General features: G+C 37.3%; 1 protein-coding gene across 1 annotated transcript in view; it reads left to right on the top strand.

Annotated features, from left to right (window-relative positions):
- Window positions 1-204: 204 nt before the first annotated feature.
- Window positions 205-23,037, top strand: part of NGR-A1 (neuropeptide receptor A1) — a 127,549-nt gene continuing 104,716 nt past the window's right edge. The window contains exon 1 of the mRNA XM_028311727.1: window positions 205-330. The gene's annotated coding sequence lies outside the window, so the exon portion shown is untranslated. The remainder of the gene's footprint in view (window positions 331-23,037) is intronic.

Below are 23,037 nucleotides of genomic sequence, written 5' to 3'. Positions count from 1 at the left end.
AGCGAAATTAATAAAGTAGAAAACTAGGTGATTAAATTACTATTAACTTTAGTTAGTATTTTTTAATATAACAATAAAACGGTAAAATACACATTGAGCAAGAGGAAAAAGCAATTTTGTATCATCAATGGCTCGTAGGCGGCTACGGACTACGCGCTACGACCACGCGCTACGGGCCCGCTACAGCCAGTCTAGCGCCGGTCGCCGCTCTGGTCGGACGTCTGTCGCCACCTACCGCGGAAACTTCGGACGCGCGCGAAACTTTGTGTCGAACACTCGTATGGTTTTCGTTTTGTTTGTGTTGTGCGCTGTGAGGTGATCGGCTGGAATGTGAGTATGCTGATTTTTTGTCGTTAACTTTTCGATGAGTTTGTTTGTTCTTTTTGCGGTTCTTTTTACGAAGAAAGTTTTTGGAGGAATCTTGCTTACTTTTTTCTTCTTTTATGAATATTAATTTGTAGGGTAGAAACAAAATTATGAGGTCATGTTTTACCCGTTCGCGCTAAGTTTGCCGGTCCGTAGAATGCGCGTCCCCTCCCCCAACCGCGATTAAACGCAATTAGTTAGTGATTAACGCAATTAATGTATCTTGTTTTTCGCAAATACACAATATTTATCAATATTAATAAATAAAAAATATTTTCAATATAGTTTACTATAGTTATAGACACTTCTTTTCGAGTGACGTCATATCGCCAGCGGCAAACTTATCGCGAACGGATTAGTTTTTATTTAGCGACTTCAAAATTGGTGAGGTCAGAATTTATAACCATTTACCGGCGTTTAATAAATGTCTAACGGAAATTATTCTGTAACGAAGTAGCTACCCACTGCCGCCTATATATGTAAATGCAGTTTAAACATACAATTAAGCCGCGTGGAGTGGTGATAAGCGTTATCGCCGTGATTAGGCGCACCGCTCGCTAATATTAGTTTTAGCTCTAAATATTAGTTTTAGCTCTAGTGTTTGTTTAATAGTTGATTGCGCACGAGACAATTGCAAAATTTATGCGAATCTAGATTTATCTCCGGAATAAATAAAAGTTACAACAAGTAAAAGTTAATAATTGCGTGAAATATTAGGGAAATAATACCAACCTACCCGAAAAATTAATATATTAAAAATTGAAAAACATGACAATATTTTCACAATTAAATTTCTCGAGCTACACAGGATTCAGGGTTGTAAACTTCGTTATAAATCAACTTTTTATATCTGAGTAATTTTATAAAATCGTAGATATTTACCGACCTTAAAGTGAATTCCTTTAAAAGTACCAGAAAATCAATTAGGTAGGTACTATGAATATAAGTAAAATCTTTTTGCCTGCTGTGAACAACAATTACTAAAACTATTGATGTGCTAAAACAAATGCTAAAGTAATCCGAATCACTAATAGCAAAATAATCATAATACTTATCCCAAAGTTGCCAAGTGTTCAAAATGGCGGAGAAGTCACATTCGTCGGCTACCCGCAGCCGTACTTATTCGAGCCAGTAATGACCGAAGTACCTACGACTGACGGCACGACAAGCTACTAACTATCTTATGTAGGCTGTAATACGTGCTATTTTGCATCATAGATATACATATACGTGCTAGCGACTGTACCCGACCAATTGCAGAAAGATCAGCAAAATAATAAAAAGAAACGCGTATAGTATCTTTTATCGGCTTCGTGGAAATCACGTGTAGGTTCTTTCGATTGTCGATAAAAACTTGGTGGAACATTTATTGTATCTTCTAGGCACTGATTTTAGGAAAATGTTTGTACTCGTATTTAGGTTACGTGGTAACAAGATTTATTGTATGGTCCATATGTTCGTTTAAGTATACCTACATTACCTGCCTTTTTATAGTTTTGAATCTTGATTTTCTGCCAAATACTTGAAAAAGTTCCTTCTTGAAACTGGTGACTGAAAACGGTTTTTAGAATACCACGAAAATTCACCTGTACAAAATTCCACTAAATGAAATTAGTTATTGAATAGTTTTGAAATTCTAATGTTAATATAAAGTTTATGTAAAGCTAAAAATGGCAATGGGCAGGGCACATAGTACGCTAAACTGACGGCCGATGGGGCAGCAAGGTTCTGGAATGGAGGCCGCGTATCGTAAAACGCAGCGTGGGACGTCCACCTACAAGGTGGACCGACGACATCGTAAAGGTATCAGGGAAGCGCTGGACGCAGGCCGCTACTAATCGATCAACGTGGAAAGCATTAGGGGAGGCCTATGTTCAGCAGTGGACGTCCTATGGCTGAAATGATGATGATGATGAATGCTAAACATGTTTAAATATCATTGCATCTCTGTCAACTTTTGAAGATGAAAATACAATGATGTTTTTAAAATACCCCGCTGACTAAAAGTCTGTAGTCTTCGGAAAGTTAATGGCTCTATACGTTGGATCAAATATTAAATTAAATACTGTTTTTTTAAATCTGATAATATGAATTCCTGCACCTCTATTTACTTAGTGTGTGATAAAAAGTTATTTAATTCTACACACTTCACAGCATAGTTTGTTGGAATCCTGTTTTAAGTAGAACAAGTTTTGTGAATCGGCCAAAAAACTTAAGTGCTGGGTTGCACCATCTTACTTTAACTTTGAAAAACGTCAAAAATCTGTCAAAATCCATACAAAAAGCACCGGTTATCGTCAAAGTAACGGTCAAAGTTAGGTGGTGCAACTCAGCATGTGTGTAAGACTTTATTTCTAAGATTTTACCATAGTAACTATCCAATCCATGGATGTGTTTCAATGCCACGCAACAACTACCCCAAATATGTGCGATCACATTTACAGCAGATCAAAGTTGGTTACAGAAAAATAATTCCACGTCTGCCTCCGCGGGGGTGTCGTTCATACGTCAACATGTGTGTCAACAGATCGGGCGACCCGTCGGCCGTCTAATTGACGTGTTGACCGAGCGCGCTGTTATCTGCCCCAGTCCCAAACGCCGCAACTAGGGCGCCGGCCGGCCGGCTCCAAGGCACTTCTGTGGGCTCACGCACACAGATGTGATGCTGGAAAAATGATACATGTCACTAGTGATTGGGAGCATTGAGAAAAATGTTACGCTAACTTAAGTAGGATACAACATTTATTTTCTGTAATCCTAAGTTCGGCCTCACTTTATTTAATATACCACATCACTACCATCACTCAAAGTAATCTAGATTGTGCTTTAGGCAATACTTATGCATTTATTCTCATAAAGACCAATTAAGTATGCCACTTACATGAGAACTCAGTAAAAAATAAAAATATACCCATCACTCACTCATAGACCCAGATTTAGGAGCGACTAGGATAGCACATTGTCAAATACCTAGGTATTCGCGACTATGTGCCCCGTTGGCCACTTCTTTAATACATTGAACGAACAAGTCAATATTTTTAATGTCCGAGGGTATCTTGTTAAAAAAAAAGCGCTCCTTCACTTGTTATTGTGGTTTGGCCATAACTTGTTCAGGTCTTAGGCAAGCAAAACAATATAGCTCGCTCGTCGAGTGCACGGTATATAGGGATACCGAATCCCTACGTCAAAATTAATAAGTACTTATCAATTATTTTGCGGTGCAAAAAACTATTACTGCTCGCTAAAATATATTTATCACCTTATACATGAATATTATATTCATACAGCGTGATGATCCTGTCCTGTTTCAATGGAGCTAATATGCTACATACTGCGTGTACACAACTGATCACATTCGCGTCTGTATGCGTAACCAAATCCCCGCGTTCCTCGGGATGAGCCTGTTTGATTCAGGGCTCATCTCCGCTCGCAAACAATTTCGCAAACAAATTACTCGTAGGAAGACCTTTCGTTTGGTCATATCATATTCAATATTATATTTTTCAAGCCCCTGGCTGGTTACACAGTTGAGCTCATTTTACTCAGAGGTTCTTATGTCGAGTCCTAGGCAAGACTTACGAGCCTATGCGCAGACCACCGACTCTTAGTTAGCCGATAATTGGGCCTGATTCTTATTTGTGATCATAGAATATGATCTGAGGCCCGAGCCAACTATTGGCCGAGAAAAACTCTGGTCTGCGCCTAGGCTGAAAGCACAGATTGTGCGAAATAAATTTGATTCTGTGTCTCAGAGGGCGCGATATCTGGTTGAGCCATGTCAGATACCTACCGCAGCCAGTGTCTGTCATTAGGGTTGTAGCCTCAGTAGGTTAAACCCATACGACGAAAAAATATTTAAAGCAGACAATAAGTGCGACCATACCGGTACCAAATAGGCAACCTTTTTCAAATTGCGCTAAAGGTCTCACGGTGCTTCACGCAACGATCATCGATCGAAGTTTCATGATGACTCTGTTGATTGTCTTTATCCTCACTCCCTTCATAGTGGCCACATAACATTTAAAATAACCTATCTTTTATTATCTCACAGACGAAATTTCTATTTAGGTTATGAAATGTTTCATCATTTCTAAAATTATATTGTAATAAAAGCCAGCCCAATAATACCTCTGATTAGCACGTCTCACGAATTAACTAGCCGTGGCCGACATGAATAATACAATCATCCAATGCAGACGCACCGAATTACGCTGTTATTGTATGTAAATGCCCTAATCAACTATTCACACTAGCATCACTCGTTTTCTGGACGAGTAGCTCAGATGTATGAGCCGAAATTGGATTCTGTCTGATTGTATCCGAATAGAACACGTATTTACTGAAGGTCGTATTACAACTGAGTTAAAATAAATAGGTATTAAATATAGAATGTGGAATATTGTAATGCCACCTGGAGGGAAAGTACTCTTAATATTGTAGATAGTCATTTTTTCTCAAAGAAAACATTCCTTTATTTTTGAAAAGAAATAGAACTGCATTCAAAGATTTCCAAAAATTTGCTTGCCACACCCGGGAATCGAACCAACTAAAATCTGTTAATAATTACACCCTGTATTTTTATTACATCGATCGTTAGGGTTAAGCATAAGGATGAAATTTGCTAAATCAAATGAAATGAAAACCATGAAATCTTAAATTATTTTAATTAGGTATGTTACAGAAAATTTTATGGTATGGTATATGTAGTAGTGAATATTAGAAAAATTTTCGAAAATCTTTGAATGCAGTTCTCTTTTAAATATAAATAAAGGAATGTATTCTTTCAGTAAAATTTTCTATCTAAAGTATTAAGAGTACTTTCCCTCCAGGTGGCATTACAAAATTCCACCCTGTATACTCAGTTTTAGATGTTCACTCGTTTTTATTGAGGCGTTCATTTGTTAACAAACAACATGATTATTGCTCTTATTCACGTGTTTTTCCGATGTATTTTTTCAATTCCTTGTACGATCTTCCTTGATTCTTCCGATTGTTCAGTTTTTTGCGGTTTCATCCTGTTTTCATTTAATTATCTTATTTTTGTGTCATGTATTTTTTCTTAATTGTATTGACATAAACATACAAATAGACAATTTACAAAACCGAAAATATGAACAGAAATAAAGCAGATTCTGATAGAATAAAGCAGCTAATAATTTAATGCTCACAGATGTTTGATGAGACGGATGATCCGTCTTTACCGTCGCCTTATAAGCACCTTATCGAGTATTTTATTTTTGGATTCTTCTTATCCAAGATAAAACCTGAATTCCAGCAAAACAGCTTTACATGGACCAAGTTCTAGTCTATTTTTAAATAGAAATTAATGTAAAAATGTACTATTCTCAGAGTGTTCTTTTATTATGAGTTTCTATGTAGTTATAGGTAGGTATTTATTTATCGATATATAAAATATTTCGGAATTGTTGTGACTTATTTGATTGAAGTAGGTAATATTAATTTTGACAACTTTTTCATTCACTTGTTTTATTCGGGCTCGCCAATAAAAATTGGGAGAATACAATATCGAACGAACATTTTATTGTTGATATAATATACTTTCAAGGGTCAACCTACAGCTTTTATTCAATATTTTATTTAAAAAAGACACGTCAAAGTTTCTTGAAATATCTGCAAGTTTGATGTAGGTAGGTAATCTTCCCGAACTTTGGTATTTCATAGACTAATATGAAAGTCACACGTTCCCAGCGGCCAGAAATGGGCCAGCTCGATCGATTCGCGTCGGCTAACGATTAACCCATTAGTGCGCGTCCGTCAATCTCCAGTAATCTGAGTTCGAAGCGATGACAAAACTCTACGTTCGAATTCGAATCGAAGAGAAATATAACACGTCATGAGCGAGAGCCGGCGGCGGCGGTCTCGTGGTCAATCAGACGGTGTTAATACGGATATTTTTGGAAATAAACATGAATGACATGAAAAAAGACCTGGAATACATAACGGATCGTACAAATGAGCAACTGTAATATTCTTGGAAATTAGGCAAAGATCTACAAACCAACAAGTTGGGAAACTATAGCTATTCATTGTAGTCTTTATACTTATCATTTTCAAATGCCAATAGCAGAACTGTATCAAAACCGACTGCAATACCTACTTTTTAACCGACTCCAAAAAAGGAGGAGATTATATCGTCGCTTGCCTCTCTAACTGACGTATCTGACATTTTTTTCGAAACTGAGTTATCTAAACACCATCATAATCAATTTTACAAGACGAATCGATCTGTCTAATCGCCTAAAAATTTCGCAAAATGTTACGTCAGTTAGAGAGGCAAGCGACGATATGTTCGGCTGTATGTATTTTTTTTAGCCAATACGGTGATAAAACTACATTAACGATTGATATTATGCCGTCTAAGGATGCTCAACAACTTGATCTTAACTTTAAACAAACCTATGACGTGTGAGGCTGCTCTAGGCTATTTATAAACTAGACTCTACAAATACTTGACTACTTGCAGCAAAAACTCTTCGTAACATTGTTCTGGAATACTTCAACTTCTGCCGCTGACCGTTATATAAATATCTTTTTTGTACTGGGACTTCTTTCTTTACTCAAGGTAAACTCCTTTATTTATTTAATCTAGGCTTTAAAGCTTTAAGTATACATTACCTACATGTTTAAAATAAACAAACGGAATTTGTGTTTTACTCATACTTTAGATAAACCACCACTATAAAAAATTATAAAGTGTTTTATGCGTGAAAACGTAACAAAAGAGATTGAGTTATTTTCTTCTTCTTAGTCAGGCACTCCTGTCAGAGTGGCGTGGTTGCGCTGACGAGGTACGGTGGGTGTTCGATGTCATCTCCGAGGGTAGCTCTCCTGGCGATGTGCTTCCATTTCTATCAGTTGTTATTTTCACCTTCATAAAATTAGTACCTCAAAAGTCTTTGTTTGTCACCTGTCATCCGCTTTGCAATGGAGGGAAGTCGAACCTTAATTTCGAACTCCTCCTATGTTCTTCTGATTAATTTCGTTGCGGGTCCAATGACAGTTTAACATTCCCCCGGGACAAATTTGACCTTCATTGGTTGGGTTTTTGTGGCGATCGAGCTGTAGATCCGGGCTACACAGGAGTTGAAGTAGTGGGAATGTGAGGTGGGAATAGTCCCGTACCTCAAACGTGCAGGTCCCCGAAACTTTCCAGATAAAAACAAAACGAATTCAACTTGTAGGTTGGCAAGTGGCGAGTGAAGTAAGTAACAGCTCGAGCTGGTGAGCCAGCGTGTTGGACGTAATGGCCCACTCAGCGCCAACGTTTGTTCCAATGCTGGCGGAGAATATCAAATGTGCTGTTGAGATTTTGTTACTCGAGTCAATAATACCCTTTTAAGATCTGTCTGTCCGTCAGTTGTAAGATGTTTGTTATACCTTCTTAAGTTAAGTACTCGGGTCTTATAGTACTTAGACAAATAAAGTAGTCTTACATAATGTTGTTTACGATTATATTTATACCAGAAAAAACCTTTTAGTGAAAGGATGCATTAGGTGAAGTGTAAAAAAGATACTAATTCAGAAGTAAGACTGAGTTTGTTGCGGCGCTTCTTCTCAGCACTTGCCAAATGTTGGTCTCGAAGCGCTGGTAAAAAGATTATGAGACATGTAGAGGCTCCTTAAGAGCATATGACGATTTGTAAGAACTATTTATTAGTCTAAACAAATAAAGAAATGTTGACTTTGACTTTATAAAGTACTTACCTCATTTAACAATAATAACTATTTTGGGAATTGGAAAGAATATCATCTTCGGCGGTTATTGTCAGATGTTTGTAAACCTCCAGTTGGTAATTTGATGTTGACTGATACGTAAAAGTTCTATAAATAACTCCATAACATTAGCTAACTCATTTATCCTTTTAGACTGTCGATCAAATTCATAGGAATGCTGATAGATACTACAAATGACGGACAATACAAGTCCATCAATCAGGCGTCAATTATGGGCTGTCTACTTCATAAGCTTCCAAGAAATGCGTTGATCAAACTAATGAAACACAAAGAAAAGCGCTTAACTAAGGGGAAAAAGTGAAGCTTCTGAACGTCAGATATAATTTAATTACCTACTCCGTTAAAAGTCCTTATCACCTTTTTTCGGATTCAAATGAACTAAATTAAATTCAAGCGCTGAAAAAATTAATCTCTAAAAAATATGAAGGTTTTGGTAGCTAATCCGTATTATAAGATGTATTTTAACATGCATCTGGCGTATAACGGGCAGAGGAGTGTGTTTAACAACACCCCATAAAGCGAGCGGGGAGGCCGCCCTATGAGAGAGAGGGTGCTTACATTGTACGAGTGGAGTACCTAGTTGGTTCAAGCGACTGAATTACCTATTTGTATCAGAAATTCAGAAATAACGTAATATGAAAAGTACTACGCGTAAATAATACATAATAATTATGAAGGTTCTAGTGGTTGTTGCTATTTTGACGTAACGTAAAAGTCATCGTTTTAGTTTTATTTGCAACCTGATTTCACCAGCCCCCTTCCATCACCGGGGGGCGGGGAACCAGACGCAGATTAGCGTACCATCTCTACATTGTCGACATTCCATTGCACCAGCTCGCACTAAGAATTTCGATAACTCTTTTATAATGCGAACAGCTAGGGACTGGAAGTCTGGAATCGCTGCCTGTTGTTGTCTTTCCTGAACACTATAATCCGGGCCTTTTGCAAGGCGAAAGTGAATAGGCACTTGCAGGTCAGATATGTACCATCCTTGACTGTTGTACCTCACTTAACACTAGGTGCGATTGAGGTCAAATACCTGCCTTATTATATAAAAAAGTGGTTCAGTCTTTTGGAGCCCGAAGACTCAATTAAACTAATTGAGTCATCTTTCTTTCCACTGGACAACTGAAACATAGTGTAGGCCTTATAGTCCAGTAGAATTAGCTTTTAAATCGGAAATAATTCCTACAAAAGATTTTATTGTTTTAATGGCTTCATTGGTTGCCCATTAAGAGTCTCCTAAGTTTTCGACTTCGACGGAGCTGTGTGAAGTGGTNACGAATCGTCATGCTGGCGTTGGTCGCAGGCCGTTACCAACCGGGCAACATGGAAAGCATTGGGGAGGCCTATGCAGCAGAGCAGTGGACATCCTATGGCTGAGATGATGATGATAATGATACGAATCGTTAGATACTTAAACAGCTGTTCACCGTCTAGAATGTATGTATTTAAAAAAGTCCGTTTTCATCAACTTCATTTATGCTCCAATTTTTAAAACTGCTGACTCTGCCCACTCATCACATTTGGTGGTTTGCTATCGCTACGCGTACCAATAAGCCAGGCAGCCGTTAAACTGAAGTATACTCATACCACAGGCATTAGCAATAACAGACGTTAAACACCGCAGGCTTTGCGAACGTTCTAGATTCATAATCGCGCCCTTTGTTCTTGGGTTAAAAAGACAGCAAACGAACGGCTAAGTCGTTAACCCGCCATAATCCATTAGGAACAATGCGCAGGCACACATTAATCACGCTAACTCGATCCGCAACATCGCTTGCGAGCTAACCATAACTATTTTGTTCTCATAACTAATGCTTCGTTTTGTTGCGGCTCCTGTGTGCGTGCGTCGTTATCCCTAATATCCATTAATCGACCGTCATGTCACCTCGATTGTCTTGTCTCTATACCTTAAACATTAAGAACAAACATGGGTTGCACCATCTTGTTTAAACTTTGACTAACGNCTGGCGATGTGCTTCCATTTCTATCAGTTGTTATTTTCACCTTCATAAAATTAGTACCTCAAAAGTCTTTGTTCGTCACCTGTCATCCGCTTTGCAATGGAGGAGGAGTTCGAAATTAACTGATTAATTTCGTTGCGGGACCAATGACAGTTTAACTTTCCCCCGGGACAAATTTGACCTTCATTGGTTGGGTTTTTGTGGCAGTCAAGCTGTAGATCCGGGCTACACAGGAGTTGAAGTAGTGGGAATGAGAGGTGGGAATAGTCCCGTACCTCAAACGTGCAGGTCCCCGAAACTTTCCAGATAAAAACAAAACGAATTCAACTTGTAGGTTGGCAAGTGGCGCGTAAAGTATGAACAGCTCGAGCTGGTGAGCCAGCGTGTTGGACATAATGGACCACTCAGCGCCAACGTTTGTTCCAATGCTGGCGGAGAATATGAAATGTGCTGTTGGGATTTTGTTACACGAGTCAATAATACCCTTTTAAGATCTGTCTGTCCGTCAGTTGTAAGATGTTTGTTATACCTTCTAAAGTTAAGTACTCGGGTCTTATAGTACTTAAGTTGTTTGTGAGACAAATAAAGTAGTCTTACATAATGTTGTTTACGATTATATTTATACTAGAAAAAACCTTTTCGTGAAAGAGTGCATTAGGTGAAATGTAAAAAGATACTAATTCAGAAGTATAAAGTACCTACCTAATTTAACAATAAATAAATATAATAAGTTTGGGAATTGGAAAAAATAACATCTTCAGCGGTTACTGTCACATGTTTGTAAACCTTCAGTTGGTAATTTGATGTTGACTGATACTTACGTAAAAGTTCTATAAATAACTCAATAACATTAGCTAGCTCATTTACCCTTTTAGACTGTCGATCAAATTCATAGGAATGCTGATTCCATTAGATACTACAAATGACGGACAATACAAGTCCATCCATCAGGCGTCAATTATGGGCTGTCTACTTCATAAGCTTCCAAGAAATGCGTTGATCAAACTAATGAAACACAAAGAAAAGCGCTTAACTAAGGGGAAAAAGTGAAGCTTGTGAACGTCAGAAATAATTTAATTACCTACTCAGTTAAAAGTCCTTATCACCTTTTTTCGGATTCAAATTAACTAAATTAATTTCAAGCGCTGGTAAAATTAATCTTTCTTAAAAATATCAAGGTTTTGGTAGCTGATCCGTATTATAAGATGTATTTTAACATGCATCTGGCGTAAAACGGGCAGAGGAGTGTGTTTAACAACACCCCATAAAGCGAGCGGGGAGGCCGCCCTGTGAGAGATTGTACACGAGTGGGGTAGTTGGTTCAAGCGACTGAATTACCTATTTGTATCAGAAATAACGTAGTATAAAAAGTATTACGCGTAAATAATACAAAATATTAAGGTTCTAGTAGTTGTTGCTATTTGACAGTTTTCGTACTATCCTATCAATTACGTAAAAGCCATCGTTTTAGTTTTATTTCATGGGGAATCAGACGCAGATTTAGCGTAGGTACCATCCCTACATTGTCGACATTCCACCAGCTCGCACTAAGAATTTCGATAACTCTTTTATAATGCGAAAAGCTAGGGACCGGAATTCGCTGCAATGCCTGCTGATGTCTTTCCTGAACGAACACTATAATCCGGGCCTTTTGAAGGCGACAGTGAATAGGCACTTGCAGGGCAGATATGTACCATCCTTGACTGTTGTACCTCACTTAACACTAGGTGCGATTGAGGTCAAATACCTGCCTTGTTATGCATAAAAAAGTGGTTCAGTCTTTTGGAGCCCGAAGACTCAATTAAACTAATTGAGTCATCTTTCTTTCCACCGGACAACTGAAACATTGTGTAGGCGTTAGAATTTATGTGAATGGGCTATTATCTTGATTTCTGATCAAAATTGGCTACAGACAATTCAATTTTTCACAATACAATTATCCCTTAAAGAAGATGGACAGGGTACAAACAATATCGTACTGTTGTTAAGTGCCTAAAACAGTCGCAATCGCGTATTTTTAGTTTGTAGGTCAGCAGTCATTCAAACTGAAGTACCTAATTAAGCTTTGTCAGCATCATGTCCCATTTCGAATTGACTTTGAGCATAATGAATTACTTGAAAAGAAATACAATACCTATACAATTAAGGAGGAAACTACGAGTAGGATGTCTGTCATTGTCGCGTAGTGAAATTGTGCCAGACTACACATTAATTTTCTTTATCTTGATAGGAATGTCTGTGCCTGTGTCGTAAATTAAGGTTTACAAGCAATATTAATAAATTATGGGGTGTTATTCTATGCCTGGGACTATTCTATTACTGAGTTCACACGACACAAAGGCCTTCAGGATACAAATAGGCTTCTTTTGGATAAAAGCTAGCCCCATTACATTAAGGTTAAGATTTTTACAACACCAAGTCATTTCAATGAACCCCAGTTCTTATAACTTTATCTCCCAGTACTGGTAAATATATTAATACTAGCTTTCCGCCCGCGGCTTCGCCCGCGTGGAATTTTGTCTGTCACAAAAAAACATTATCGCGCGCGTCCCTGTTTAAAAAACCGGAACAAAAACTATCCTATGTCCTTTCCCGGGACTCAAACTATCTCTGTGCCATATTTAATCAAAATCGGTTCAGTGGTTTAGGCGTGAAAGCAAGACAGACAGACAGAGTTACTTTCGCATTTATAATATTAGTATAGATATGTTTAGGTAAAATGATAAACTAGCTTCTCTACTCTAGTTTACTAACTTAGCTAATGTATCAAGTAGTTACTTTAGACAAATGACTGTACAAGATTTCTCAATTCCACGTAAGAATAATAATAGAAACACTGTTATACTTGTTGTTTGTTCGCCCTTCTTCTTGTGAATCGGTTAGTTTTAATTAGAGCGAAGAAAGTTTAGTGTAACCCTATTAGTTATTCATTCATTGTGCTCTTGAGAGAAGTTGTGGAAGTGTTATTATAAGAAGTTGCCGCAACATTCAATTATTCTACTCATATTTTCTCAGTCCTTTTGGAGAGGTGTTGTAGGAGGTACTTGAAGGTTGAGTAACCTATTTATTAAAAGGACTGGAGGAAAACCTAGAAACACTTCAAAATGTTCAAATAATGAGCGTTAAATTGAACGAAGGATTTTTGCTTGATCAACACACTGTAGTAAATTATAACATCAAATGAGTGTTGAAAATAGTATACCGTTATTTTTCTTTATGACAATGAAGTGATACAGTCACTTCATTGTCATAAAGAAAAATATTCATAAATTCTCTAAATTAAATGAAAACTAATATTTCTACCTTAAGGGTGTCTGCCATTTATGTTAATTTGTATAATTCCTATCATTGTGCTGAAATTATTCAGCCATTAATCGTACAACCGTAAATACAAAGTAAGCAATCAACTCCAGCTCCTAAGAGGCAGGATTACCTAGTTTGGGAACAGCCAGTAATTTTAAATTGTTGTAAATCTTTTATGAATAAATTATTTATTATTTTGGCGAAACAATACAATTATGATGATATACAAAAAGGCAAATCCTTTTTACAATCTGCACATAACTATAGTTATATTTTGAAAGGTACTGATTGAACTGAAAATAAACAGATTTATTGAATTTTAACGGATAAGTAATGAGCTTGTGCCGGAATAATGAATTGTGATCAAATTACTTGATTGAAAGTTATTGTGTTATGTTTGAAAAGTACGTGTGTAATTTTAATGATTTTATTTCTTTTAACATTATGATAGTAATTAGTAGCTATAGGTACTAATCTAAATACAATAACTCAAAGGTGACTGACATAGTGATCTATCAACGCCCAGCCCAAACCACTGGACGAATCGGGCTGAAATTTGGCATGCAGCATGCAGATGTTATCACGTAGGCATCCGATAAGAAAGAATTTTACGAAACTCCACCCCTAAGGGGGTAAAACGGGATCCACGCGTACGAAGTCGCTGGCGGCCGCTAGTTCAATATCAAAGACAAAATCTATACAGCCACATTTACGAGTAGGGTAAGGTGGGGCACAATGTTACACGGGGTACAATGTTACAATGCATTTCTCCGTCCCTTTCTATTAGTTGTATGATGTTGGTATACACGTTTGTCAAGCTCATAAGAGCTGCTGAACTGAGCCGCTGAACATCATTCAACTAATAGAAAGGGACGGAGAAATATGCATTGTAACATTGTACCCCGTGTAACATTGTGCCCCACCTTACCCTAGTTACTGTCGAAATCACGTAACTAAATGCTAAACGTACCTACACGTACTTAGGCGTAATTTTAATGTTTATTAGCATGCAAAATCACAATGCGTATTACCATTGAACATGTTACTAATTAATTAGATTCGCCATGAGAATAATGCCAGCACGTTACAGTCGTACGACCACACAGTACAGTACAGTACAGCCGCAACGAAATTACATTATTACATCGCTGACTGTTCGTAGCGACCGCGAGCGCTATGCTATATTAATTTCCAAATAGTGCACACGATGTTCGCTAATTAATTGTTAAATATTTCAGTTGGAACTGCTTTTCGCTTAACCTTTTATGGGTAATCAATCGATGTACACTTGATGAACTGTCAAAGTGTGAGCCTTTCATTGATGTTGCTTTATGCCAATATTTAGTAACTTATATCCGTTCTCTAGTACCCATAGTACAAGCTTTGCTTAGTTTGGGCTAGCGGCGCAGTGTAAAATGTCCAAGGATATTTATTTATTTATTACTTATTTTTTACCAATTAAATTTTCTATGCTATAGTAAGTACTCTAAAACAAATGATATCTAACGAGTAATTATACAAAATAAAACGGTAACATGTTTTTGTTTTTAATTTAATTTTCCTGATTTCTGTTAAGCTCCCAACAAAGTTAGTCGTAAAACAGTCATCACAATCCACCGTTATTACGTACTTACTTGTGCCACGGCAATATTACTCAGGTTACTGCTTGATAACATAATTAGCTGCATAAAAGCCTTGCCATACCGATGGCACAACGGCATGTCGTTAACCCGCAAACTGTGCCAAATGTGCCAAACGCGCGGCAGTCAAACGGTTAAATGGGCGCAGCCGGGAACGACTACGCGACATTGTATTTAGCACAATGGTGGTGTTAACACTGAAGGGAATGTATAATTACCTACTTAGTCAATTCTTCTTCTTCTTCTTCCTCGGTCCCTATCTGATGAGGATCGCGACCACATATATGTAGTGTTTCTCCGCAAACTGCGGCCATCCGGTCATAAGCTGTGTAACGTGAACCGCATGATGCATACTTCCACCCACCGTCTTCCTCACCGCGTCTGACAATCTCGTCGGTGCCCTACCCCTTAAGACTTACTTAGTCAATTACAAAAAGAGAAAAAAGGCTTATAAGGTGTTGTTATTTGTCATCTTCGGGCATCATTTGTTGTCGTTGTTTTACTCAATGGCTGCGTGCACACGGTCACTTTAGTGACGTCTTTCATCGGGCCGGCGACTTGTAATGTCGGGCAAGCAAGCAGCCAATATAACGCGTTGGCCTACTCCATTAATTATCTCCACTTATAGGGGTTATTCTACTACTTTTCCTATAGGACCGTCTGCGGAATAAAAATGTACTTACTCTTTTAAGATAACCAAAACGTGGCTTTGTCGCTACTAATCCCAGGTTTTTTTAAATGGTTGCTGTCGCGCGACCAAAGTACTTATTTTCCAGATACTTAAAGCAACAAGTTTCAAATACATAAGCAAGGCTTTGATAATATCAGCCTTGGAGCCATTTTAAAAGGTGCAATACTGAATGCATTGCCGTTCCTTTTGCCTCACGCTGAGTTACGGACGCGATGACATTACGGCGTTCATCAATGTCGTTCATTTTCCAGCGACCTACTAATATGACCTATTTATTTATCGTATTTTTATTTGCCTTATTGTGTTATGACGTGAACTTTAACCTTACAATAGTAGGCAGCAATTTTTTTCTAAAGTATCTATTAGATCTACCATACGAATCGTGATGCTGGCACTGGACGCAGGCCGCTACCAACCGGGCAACATGGAAAGTGTGCCATTTTGGGGGACCGTATGAATGAGACACGGGTTGTAATTAGTCTCTGATATTAATCTCTGTTTTAATAATGCGAACTGCGTGACTATTTATACATTGGGGAAGGCCTATGTTCAGCAGTGGACGTTCTATGGCTGAGATGATGATGATACGAATCGTTAGATACTTGAGCAGAACTTGTAGTAAGGGCTGGATGACGGATAAAAAAGCAGAGAGATATTTCATATGAGAAACGATGTCTTTTATCTATAGTTCACCGTCTAGAATGCTCCAATTTTTAAAACTGCTGAGACTCTGCCCACACATGTCACATTTTGTGGTTTGCTATCACTACGCGTATCAATAAGCCAGGTAGCCATTAAAACAGAAGTTTACTTATACCTACCACAGGCATTAACAATAACAGATGTTAAACACCGCAGGCTTTGCGAACGTTCTAGATTCATAATCGCGCCCTTTGTTCTTGGGTTAAAAAGACAGCAAACGGACGGCTAAGTCGTTAACCCGCCATAATCCATTAGGAACAATGCGCAGGCACACATTAATCACGCTAACTCGATCCGCAACATCGCTTGCGAGCTAACCATAACTATTTTGTTCTCATAACTAATGCTTCGTTTTGTTGCGGCTCCTGTGTGCGTGCGTCGTTATCCCTAATGTCCATTAATCGACCGGCATGGCACCTCAATAGTTGTCTCTATACCTTAAACATTAAGGTTGGGTTGCATCATCTTATTTTAACTTTCAAAAATCTTTCAAACTCCATACAAAAAGCACCGTCATCGTCATAGTTACCGATAAAGTTAGGTGGTGCAACTCAGACTAAGACTAAAGCTGTAGAGTCGGGAATCGGGATCGAAGACAGTCGTCGACGGTTGGCCCTAGTTCTGATATATTGATTACCTACCTACTTACCTGTTGCAGAATAATAATTAAACTTATTTACGAATAAGTAATACCTATAGTTACCTACCTTCGCAAATGTCCTATACTCGTATTTTCAACCGACTTCAAAAAAGGAGGNTAGTAAATAAATAAATATCCTTAGACATTTTACACTGCGCTTCTAGTTATTTGTTTACTTATAATAATATTTATTTATTTATTTCTTAGCTCTGTCTGATAATGGATCTGGAGGAGATGCAATGGCCACCTCCGTAACAAAACAATAGAACCCTATGGAGTTTGGGCTTGTGTGATTCGCCTTGACGAATAGTTCGTATCCAGGGTCCGATGATGGAGCTGTAAGGGGGCAGATTTTTTTTTCACTATGTGACTGTCTTTATTTTGTACTTAATATATATTTTACATATTATACCTATTCGTGTTTCATTATGAATCGAAATATAAAAGACTTAATAAACTCTATTAAAAATTTAAATTAATTTATAAAGTTTGAATACCTCATTCCACCTTAAAATTAATAACTTAAATCAAGTCTTAATACGGTCACGGCTCAAGATTTTTTTGTCCATTTCAGCGTTCTTTTTACTCTTTTGACGTTGCGTTGATAGCTTTTACCTAAATTCGCGCGGAATATTTTTGTGAAATGGCTCTTAATGCAAGGTATTTAACTAAGGCCCAATTTGACCAAACTTTTACCAGAGAATAACTCCTTGTATAACTGGCACATTGACAGTTTCAGTATGGGAAATATGTCAAAATGTCGAATTTATTCTGAGATTAATATTTAGATAGGTACTCTTGTCACATAAAAAAAACTTATGTTTGGTCGAATCCACCCTAAGTAGTTTCCAAGTACTTTTTAATATCTTTCAAGTTAACAATTACACGCATGGGAATTTAATTACACGTTTCTATCAGTCTAAAAGGTTCGACACCCATAAAGTGTTTCGGGAAAGTGCTATTTATGCCATTGTTAAGGTGAATGCACACTAATCGCGCGATGATCGGCGATAAGCGTCGCGTGTGCAACGGTCCTTAGCGCATATTTGCATTCTGATGACGTCATAAATTACGTCTTTTGTTTATATTACTGCTGAGTAATGGCCGTGGATAAAGTTTTGAATGCATAATAATCGTAGAAAATATTTTCTATTCGAATGGCTCAAGTTTATTTATGCAAATACTTGGTTTAACTTGGCAACGTTTGTACACTATTAAAATAAACATTAAGTAAACAAGCTCTACTTGATTCTTTAATCTATGTTGNCTATGTTGAATGTTGAAAGTAAATGTAGCAGAAATGTTTGTATGGTTGTAAAACGTTTTAAGAGGAAGTTTCTTTCATTTATTAAATAAATACTACCCGCAAAGTCAGTCCTGAGAGATCTTAGACAAACTGAAAATCCATTACAGGAAAAATGTGGACAAATTTTAAGCGAGTAAAAATTACCATCGTCTTGTTGGTCTCTCCTTCCGTTTGGTTTAAATTACCATTACCACACTTAATCAGGTCGTCCGTTCACCGGGTTCGAGGTCAGCACGTTGGCTATATTCTAGTTATGCGCCCAAATGTTGTTGAACAGATCATCAGTACAGTAACATAGCTATGTACAGAGCGGAAACTATTTTAGTACCTACTAGACTTTTNCATAATAACTTTATTATTGTTTCTTTAGATTGTGTTTCTTTTTATTGTTCTCCTTTGTTATTCTACGTCACGTTATTTTTATGTTGTTTATAGTACTCAAGTAAAAAACTATTTCTATTTCAAAAGATCTGAAAATAAACGTTAGTACTAGCGCAATGTTTACGAGCGCGCAAGTAGGTACTCGGCGACTCTAAACTTTATTTTCTATTGCACCTTGTACACGAATGTCGAAGTCATAACAAACTTTAAGACATTGCATTGTACAACGAGGTATTTCTGTTAAAATGCCAGTACAGAAAATTTACATAAGAGCCTTAGGAGTGTTGTTAAATTCTTATTTTTGGAACCCCGTAGCGCTCGCTCCATGCACTGCAAAGTTACAACAAAGTAAACAAAAGTTTGCCCCAAAAACAACGGCTTGCCGTCATTAATAATGTATTACGAGTACACGGACAAATAACTGAATTTAATTACGCTAGTGGCGGCTCGTCACGTGATGTTTCCTACTACTCCACATAGTAAAGTAGTAGAAATAGCAAAAAATACTAGACAGTGGGGACAAAATTAATAAGCACTTACTTGAGTACTTCAATTCTATACTGTTTATTTTGAAAGTCGCAACATTTCAGAGGAAAGGATTTTTTTTCATTTATGATAGTTATCTGAAAATATTCATGAAATAAATACGGACTACTAATCACAACAATTTTGAAGTAGAATAATATAATGTTAGGACATTAAAAAAAGTTTATTGTTGCAATAGTGAAAAATATAATTTTACGATATTTTTACCGGAAATAAACTCGCTTAGAATAGCATGGAAAGTGAGTCTACTTTATTCATGGCTACTGTGTAATGCAATGTTTAATCTTAACTAATTGCCTTTCCTTGATTTATAAGTTATTTTTAATTAATGCTACTGTATGCATATTAATAGCATGGAATAACATTTTTATGGCAACTTCTTTCAATAGTGTTTTCTACACCCATTGAGATTATTATTACTTTAACTATTATTTCATTTTGTTATGCCTGTAATTTGAACACGTTAGTATTAAATGACTTAAGGTCCTATGTCCCCTAGATGGGGCAGAGGGCGTCCACAATTATAGTCCTCCATCGCGTTCGGTTTTGAGCTTCGCGCTTGATCTCGCTCCAGGTTCGTACTAAATATCTGAACAGATTTCATAATGTACGAATATGTATCAAATAAGAGCATAATTATTGTGCTATTTTTAAGCCGAGACGTGACTAAACGCGTGAGGAGGCGCGAGAGAGGTTATTGTTTCATCGCTCTCGTCAAGTGGGTGGCAAGTGGCAACAACTCGGGGGTACAGACGAGCAAAAGCCCCTAAAGATTCAGCCAAACCAACGCGATTGTCAGTCCATTTAGTTCTCTTACATAATAATTAGGAATTACTTCATTTCTAGACAAAGAGTAGCGGAGTTTGAGTGAAGAGAGAGNAACACTACTTATATTCCAAATTTGAAGCTTCTAGGTCTGCTAGAAGTGCCTTAGAATTTTGATGATCGGTGAGTCAGTGAGTGACAAAATTAAGTAACTTTGACCCGTTATAATTCCTAAACTACTGGTTCAAATTGAATGAAATTTTAAATATACCGTGTCTTTACAATGCCTGCATAACTAATGAAAATTCAGCCTTCTAGTTTTATTCACAACGAAGTTACAGGCAGTGAAAATGGCCTGAATTGCTTCGAGAAAAGGATGGTACGGCCGTGCCGCTTTTTTGCTCGACTTGGTGGGGGCACGGCAGTGCCCAGATAATTTTACGAGATTTTTACCAGAAATAAACTCGCTTAGAATAGCGTGGAAAGTGAGTCTACTTCATTCATGGCTACTGTGTAATGCAATGTTTAATCATAATTAATTGCATGTCCTTGATTTATAACTTATTTTTTTAATGAATGCTACTGATATGCATATTAGTAGCATGGAATAACATTTTTATGGCAACTTCTTTCGATAGTGTTTTCTACACCCATTAAGATTTAAAATAGTTCATTTTGTTATGCCTGTAATTTGAACACGTTAGTATTAAATGACTTAAGGTCCTATGTCCCCTAGATGGGGCAGAGGGCGTCCACAATAGTCCTCCATCGCGTTCGGTTTTGAGCTTCGCGCTTGATCTCGCTCCAGGTTAGTACTAAATATCTGAACGGATTTCATAATGTACGAATATGTATCAAATAAGAGCATAATTGTGCTATTTTTACGCCGAGACGTGACTAAACGCGGGAGGAGGCGCGGGAGAGGTTATTGTTTCATCGCTCTCGTCAAGTGGGTGGCAAGTGGCAACAACTTGAGGGTTTAGCGAGCAAAAGCCCCTAAAGGTTCAGCCAAACCAAAGCGATTGTCAGTCCATTTAGCTCTCTTACATACTTAGGAATTGCTTCATTTCTAGACAAAGAGTAGCGGAGTTTGAGTGAAGTACGAGTACTTATTTAAGNTATTGCGTTATTTTTTTATTGCGCTGATTCTGCTGCATACTGATGTCTGGAGCCTTTAATGGATGGTATTGTTTGTTTACACATACAATGTCATTATTTTGTTGCAATTTCTTACAAAACTTACGCGCAAACAGCAAATCTAGTATGAAAATCATCAAACTTCTGATGCTCGTAACTCAGTTCAGACTGAGTTTAGAGGTATACATGTCATAGTAAGTTTGGTTTATTACACTATTTTGTAAACAAAAAAGAAGGTTTGGTCTTGTCTTTTACACACACAAAGAAATCAAATTATGTGCTCATTATCCACTGCGGTATCAGTATTCNTTCAGCCAAACCAAAGCGATTGTCAGTCCATTTAGCTCTCTTACATACTTAGGAATTGCTTCATTTCTAGACAAAGAGTAGCGGAGTTTGAGTGAAGTACGAGTACTTATTTAAGTACTTGAGCGTTCTTAGCTACCAGAGCCGCAGGCTTGCACCTAACGAAGATTCAATTTCTGTTTACGGCTAAAAAAGTTGAAAAAGTAATCTTGTTTTAGCCTAGGTACAAAATTAGATACTTACCTGCCTAAATTAAATTTTGTCGCGCCAAAACAAACTTAATAAACATTCTTCGTCGCTCATAGTTATTCGTTAAAACTCGGCGCGTGCGGCGTCGTCAGCAACAAGTTTATTCGATATTGGTTTCAAAGAAACAGGTATTTTTAAACTCCGCAAGAATGTTATTCGTAATAATCCTATCAGCAAAGAAAGGCTGTTATAAAATTTCATTCGAGGCTCTTACCTTGTTTTTCTTGGAATGTAGTCTATTTTTGGTTCCATTTAGTTTTACGACGAGCTTCATTGTATTCTGAAAGGAAACGTATTTTTAGAAAATTAAAGAAAAAAGAGTTAATGTTTCACTTTTTCTTACGCCACGTGTCACAAAATAAGATCACGGAGTGATAATTAAGAGCTATTGAATTTTGCTAAAAGCCATACCTTTTAAACAATTTACGAAAATACCTTAGATCTTTCAGTTGTATAAATCTAAAAAGACATCACATCACATGTAAGTTACTACCTTCCTAGAAACCAAAGAGTCAAATCACTGACTATTATATTAAAAGCAAGTTTAAATTACATCGAAAAGTAATCACATTCCATCACTTATCCCATGGAAGAGTTCCCGGTAGCCGAAATCCGTGCAATTAGATCGGATTAATCCGCCTCTAATGTAATCACATCTATCGCGAACGAGCTGGCGTTGAGCGGGTAACTTCCTCCAGGGCCGCGCCGGACGAAGATTATCGATGGAGATTATTGTCCCCGGCTATTCAGCTTGGACACGGTAATAATATCATACAGTATTGTAACTTCATATAAACCGACGAAACGCGAGCTTTCCTTCGAATTTCAAATCTCGGGACGTCTTCGAGATGAAAAAATTAGGGGTGTCGCGAATGTGCCGAACGGACGTCGATAGCCTAATGTTGAAAATGACTAAGGTGATTGAATTTGACTGACCGTCATTTACGGTCATATTTGTCAAAAACTAGTCATTAACTGTCAGAAATGGTCATTTTCAGTCAGTTTGATTTGAAATGAAAATTAGTATATTGTATAAAACCAGCTTTTGCAACGATTTCACCCGCCTGAAATTAAAGTAACAGGTCATTAAGTACTCATTATGATTAGTAGATTCAAAATTATTTCGGTATATGTTTTTTTATTAAATCTGCTAATCACAAAACAACACGCATTTTTATCCTATTCCATTCACAAAGTATTTTGTTTGTCTAAATTAAAAAAATTACAATCACAAAAGTAGATATTCTAAGTAGACAGATGTAATTAGAATGGGTACTGTAGGT

This window comes from Ostrinia furnacalis, unplaced genomic scaffold, assembly GCF_004193835.3.
Source record: "Ostrinia furnacalis isolate ACB-3 unplaced genomic scaffold, ASM419383v2 OfSCF3544, whole genome shotgun sequence".
In the NCBI taxonomy this organism is placed as follows: Eukaryota; Metazoa; Arthropoda; class Insecta; order Lepidoptera; family Crambidae; genus Ostrinia; species Ostrinia furnacalis.
Note: the sequence above shows the minus strand (reverse complement) of the source record. Positions and strands in the feature narration are given on the sequence as shown.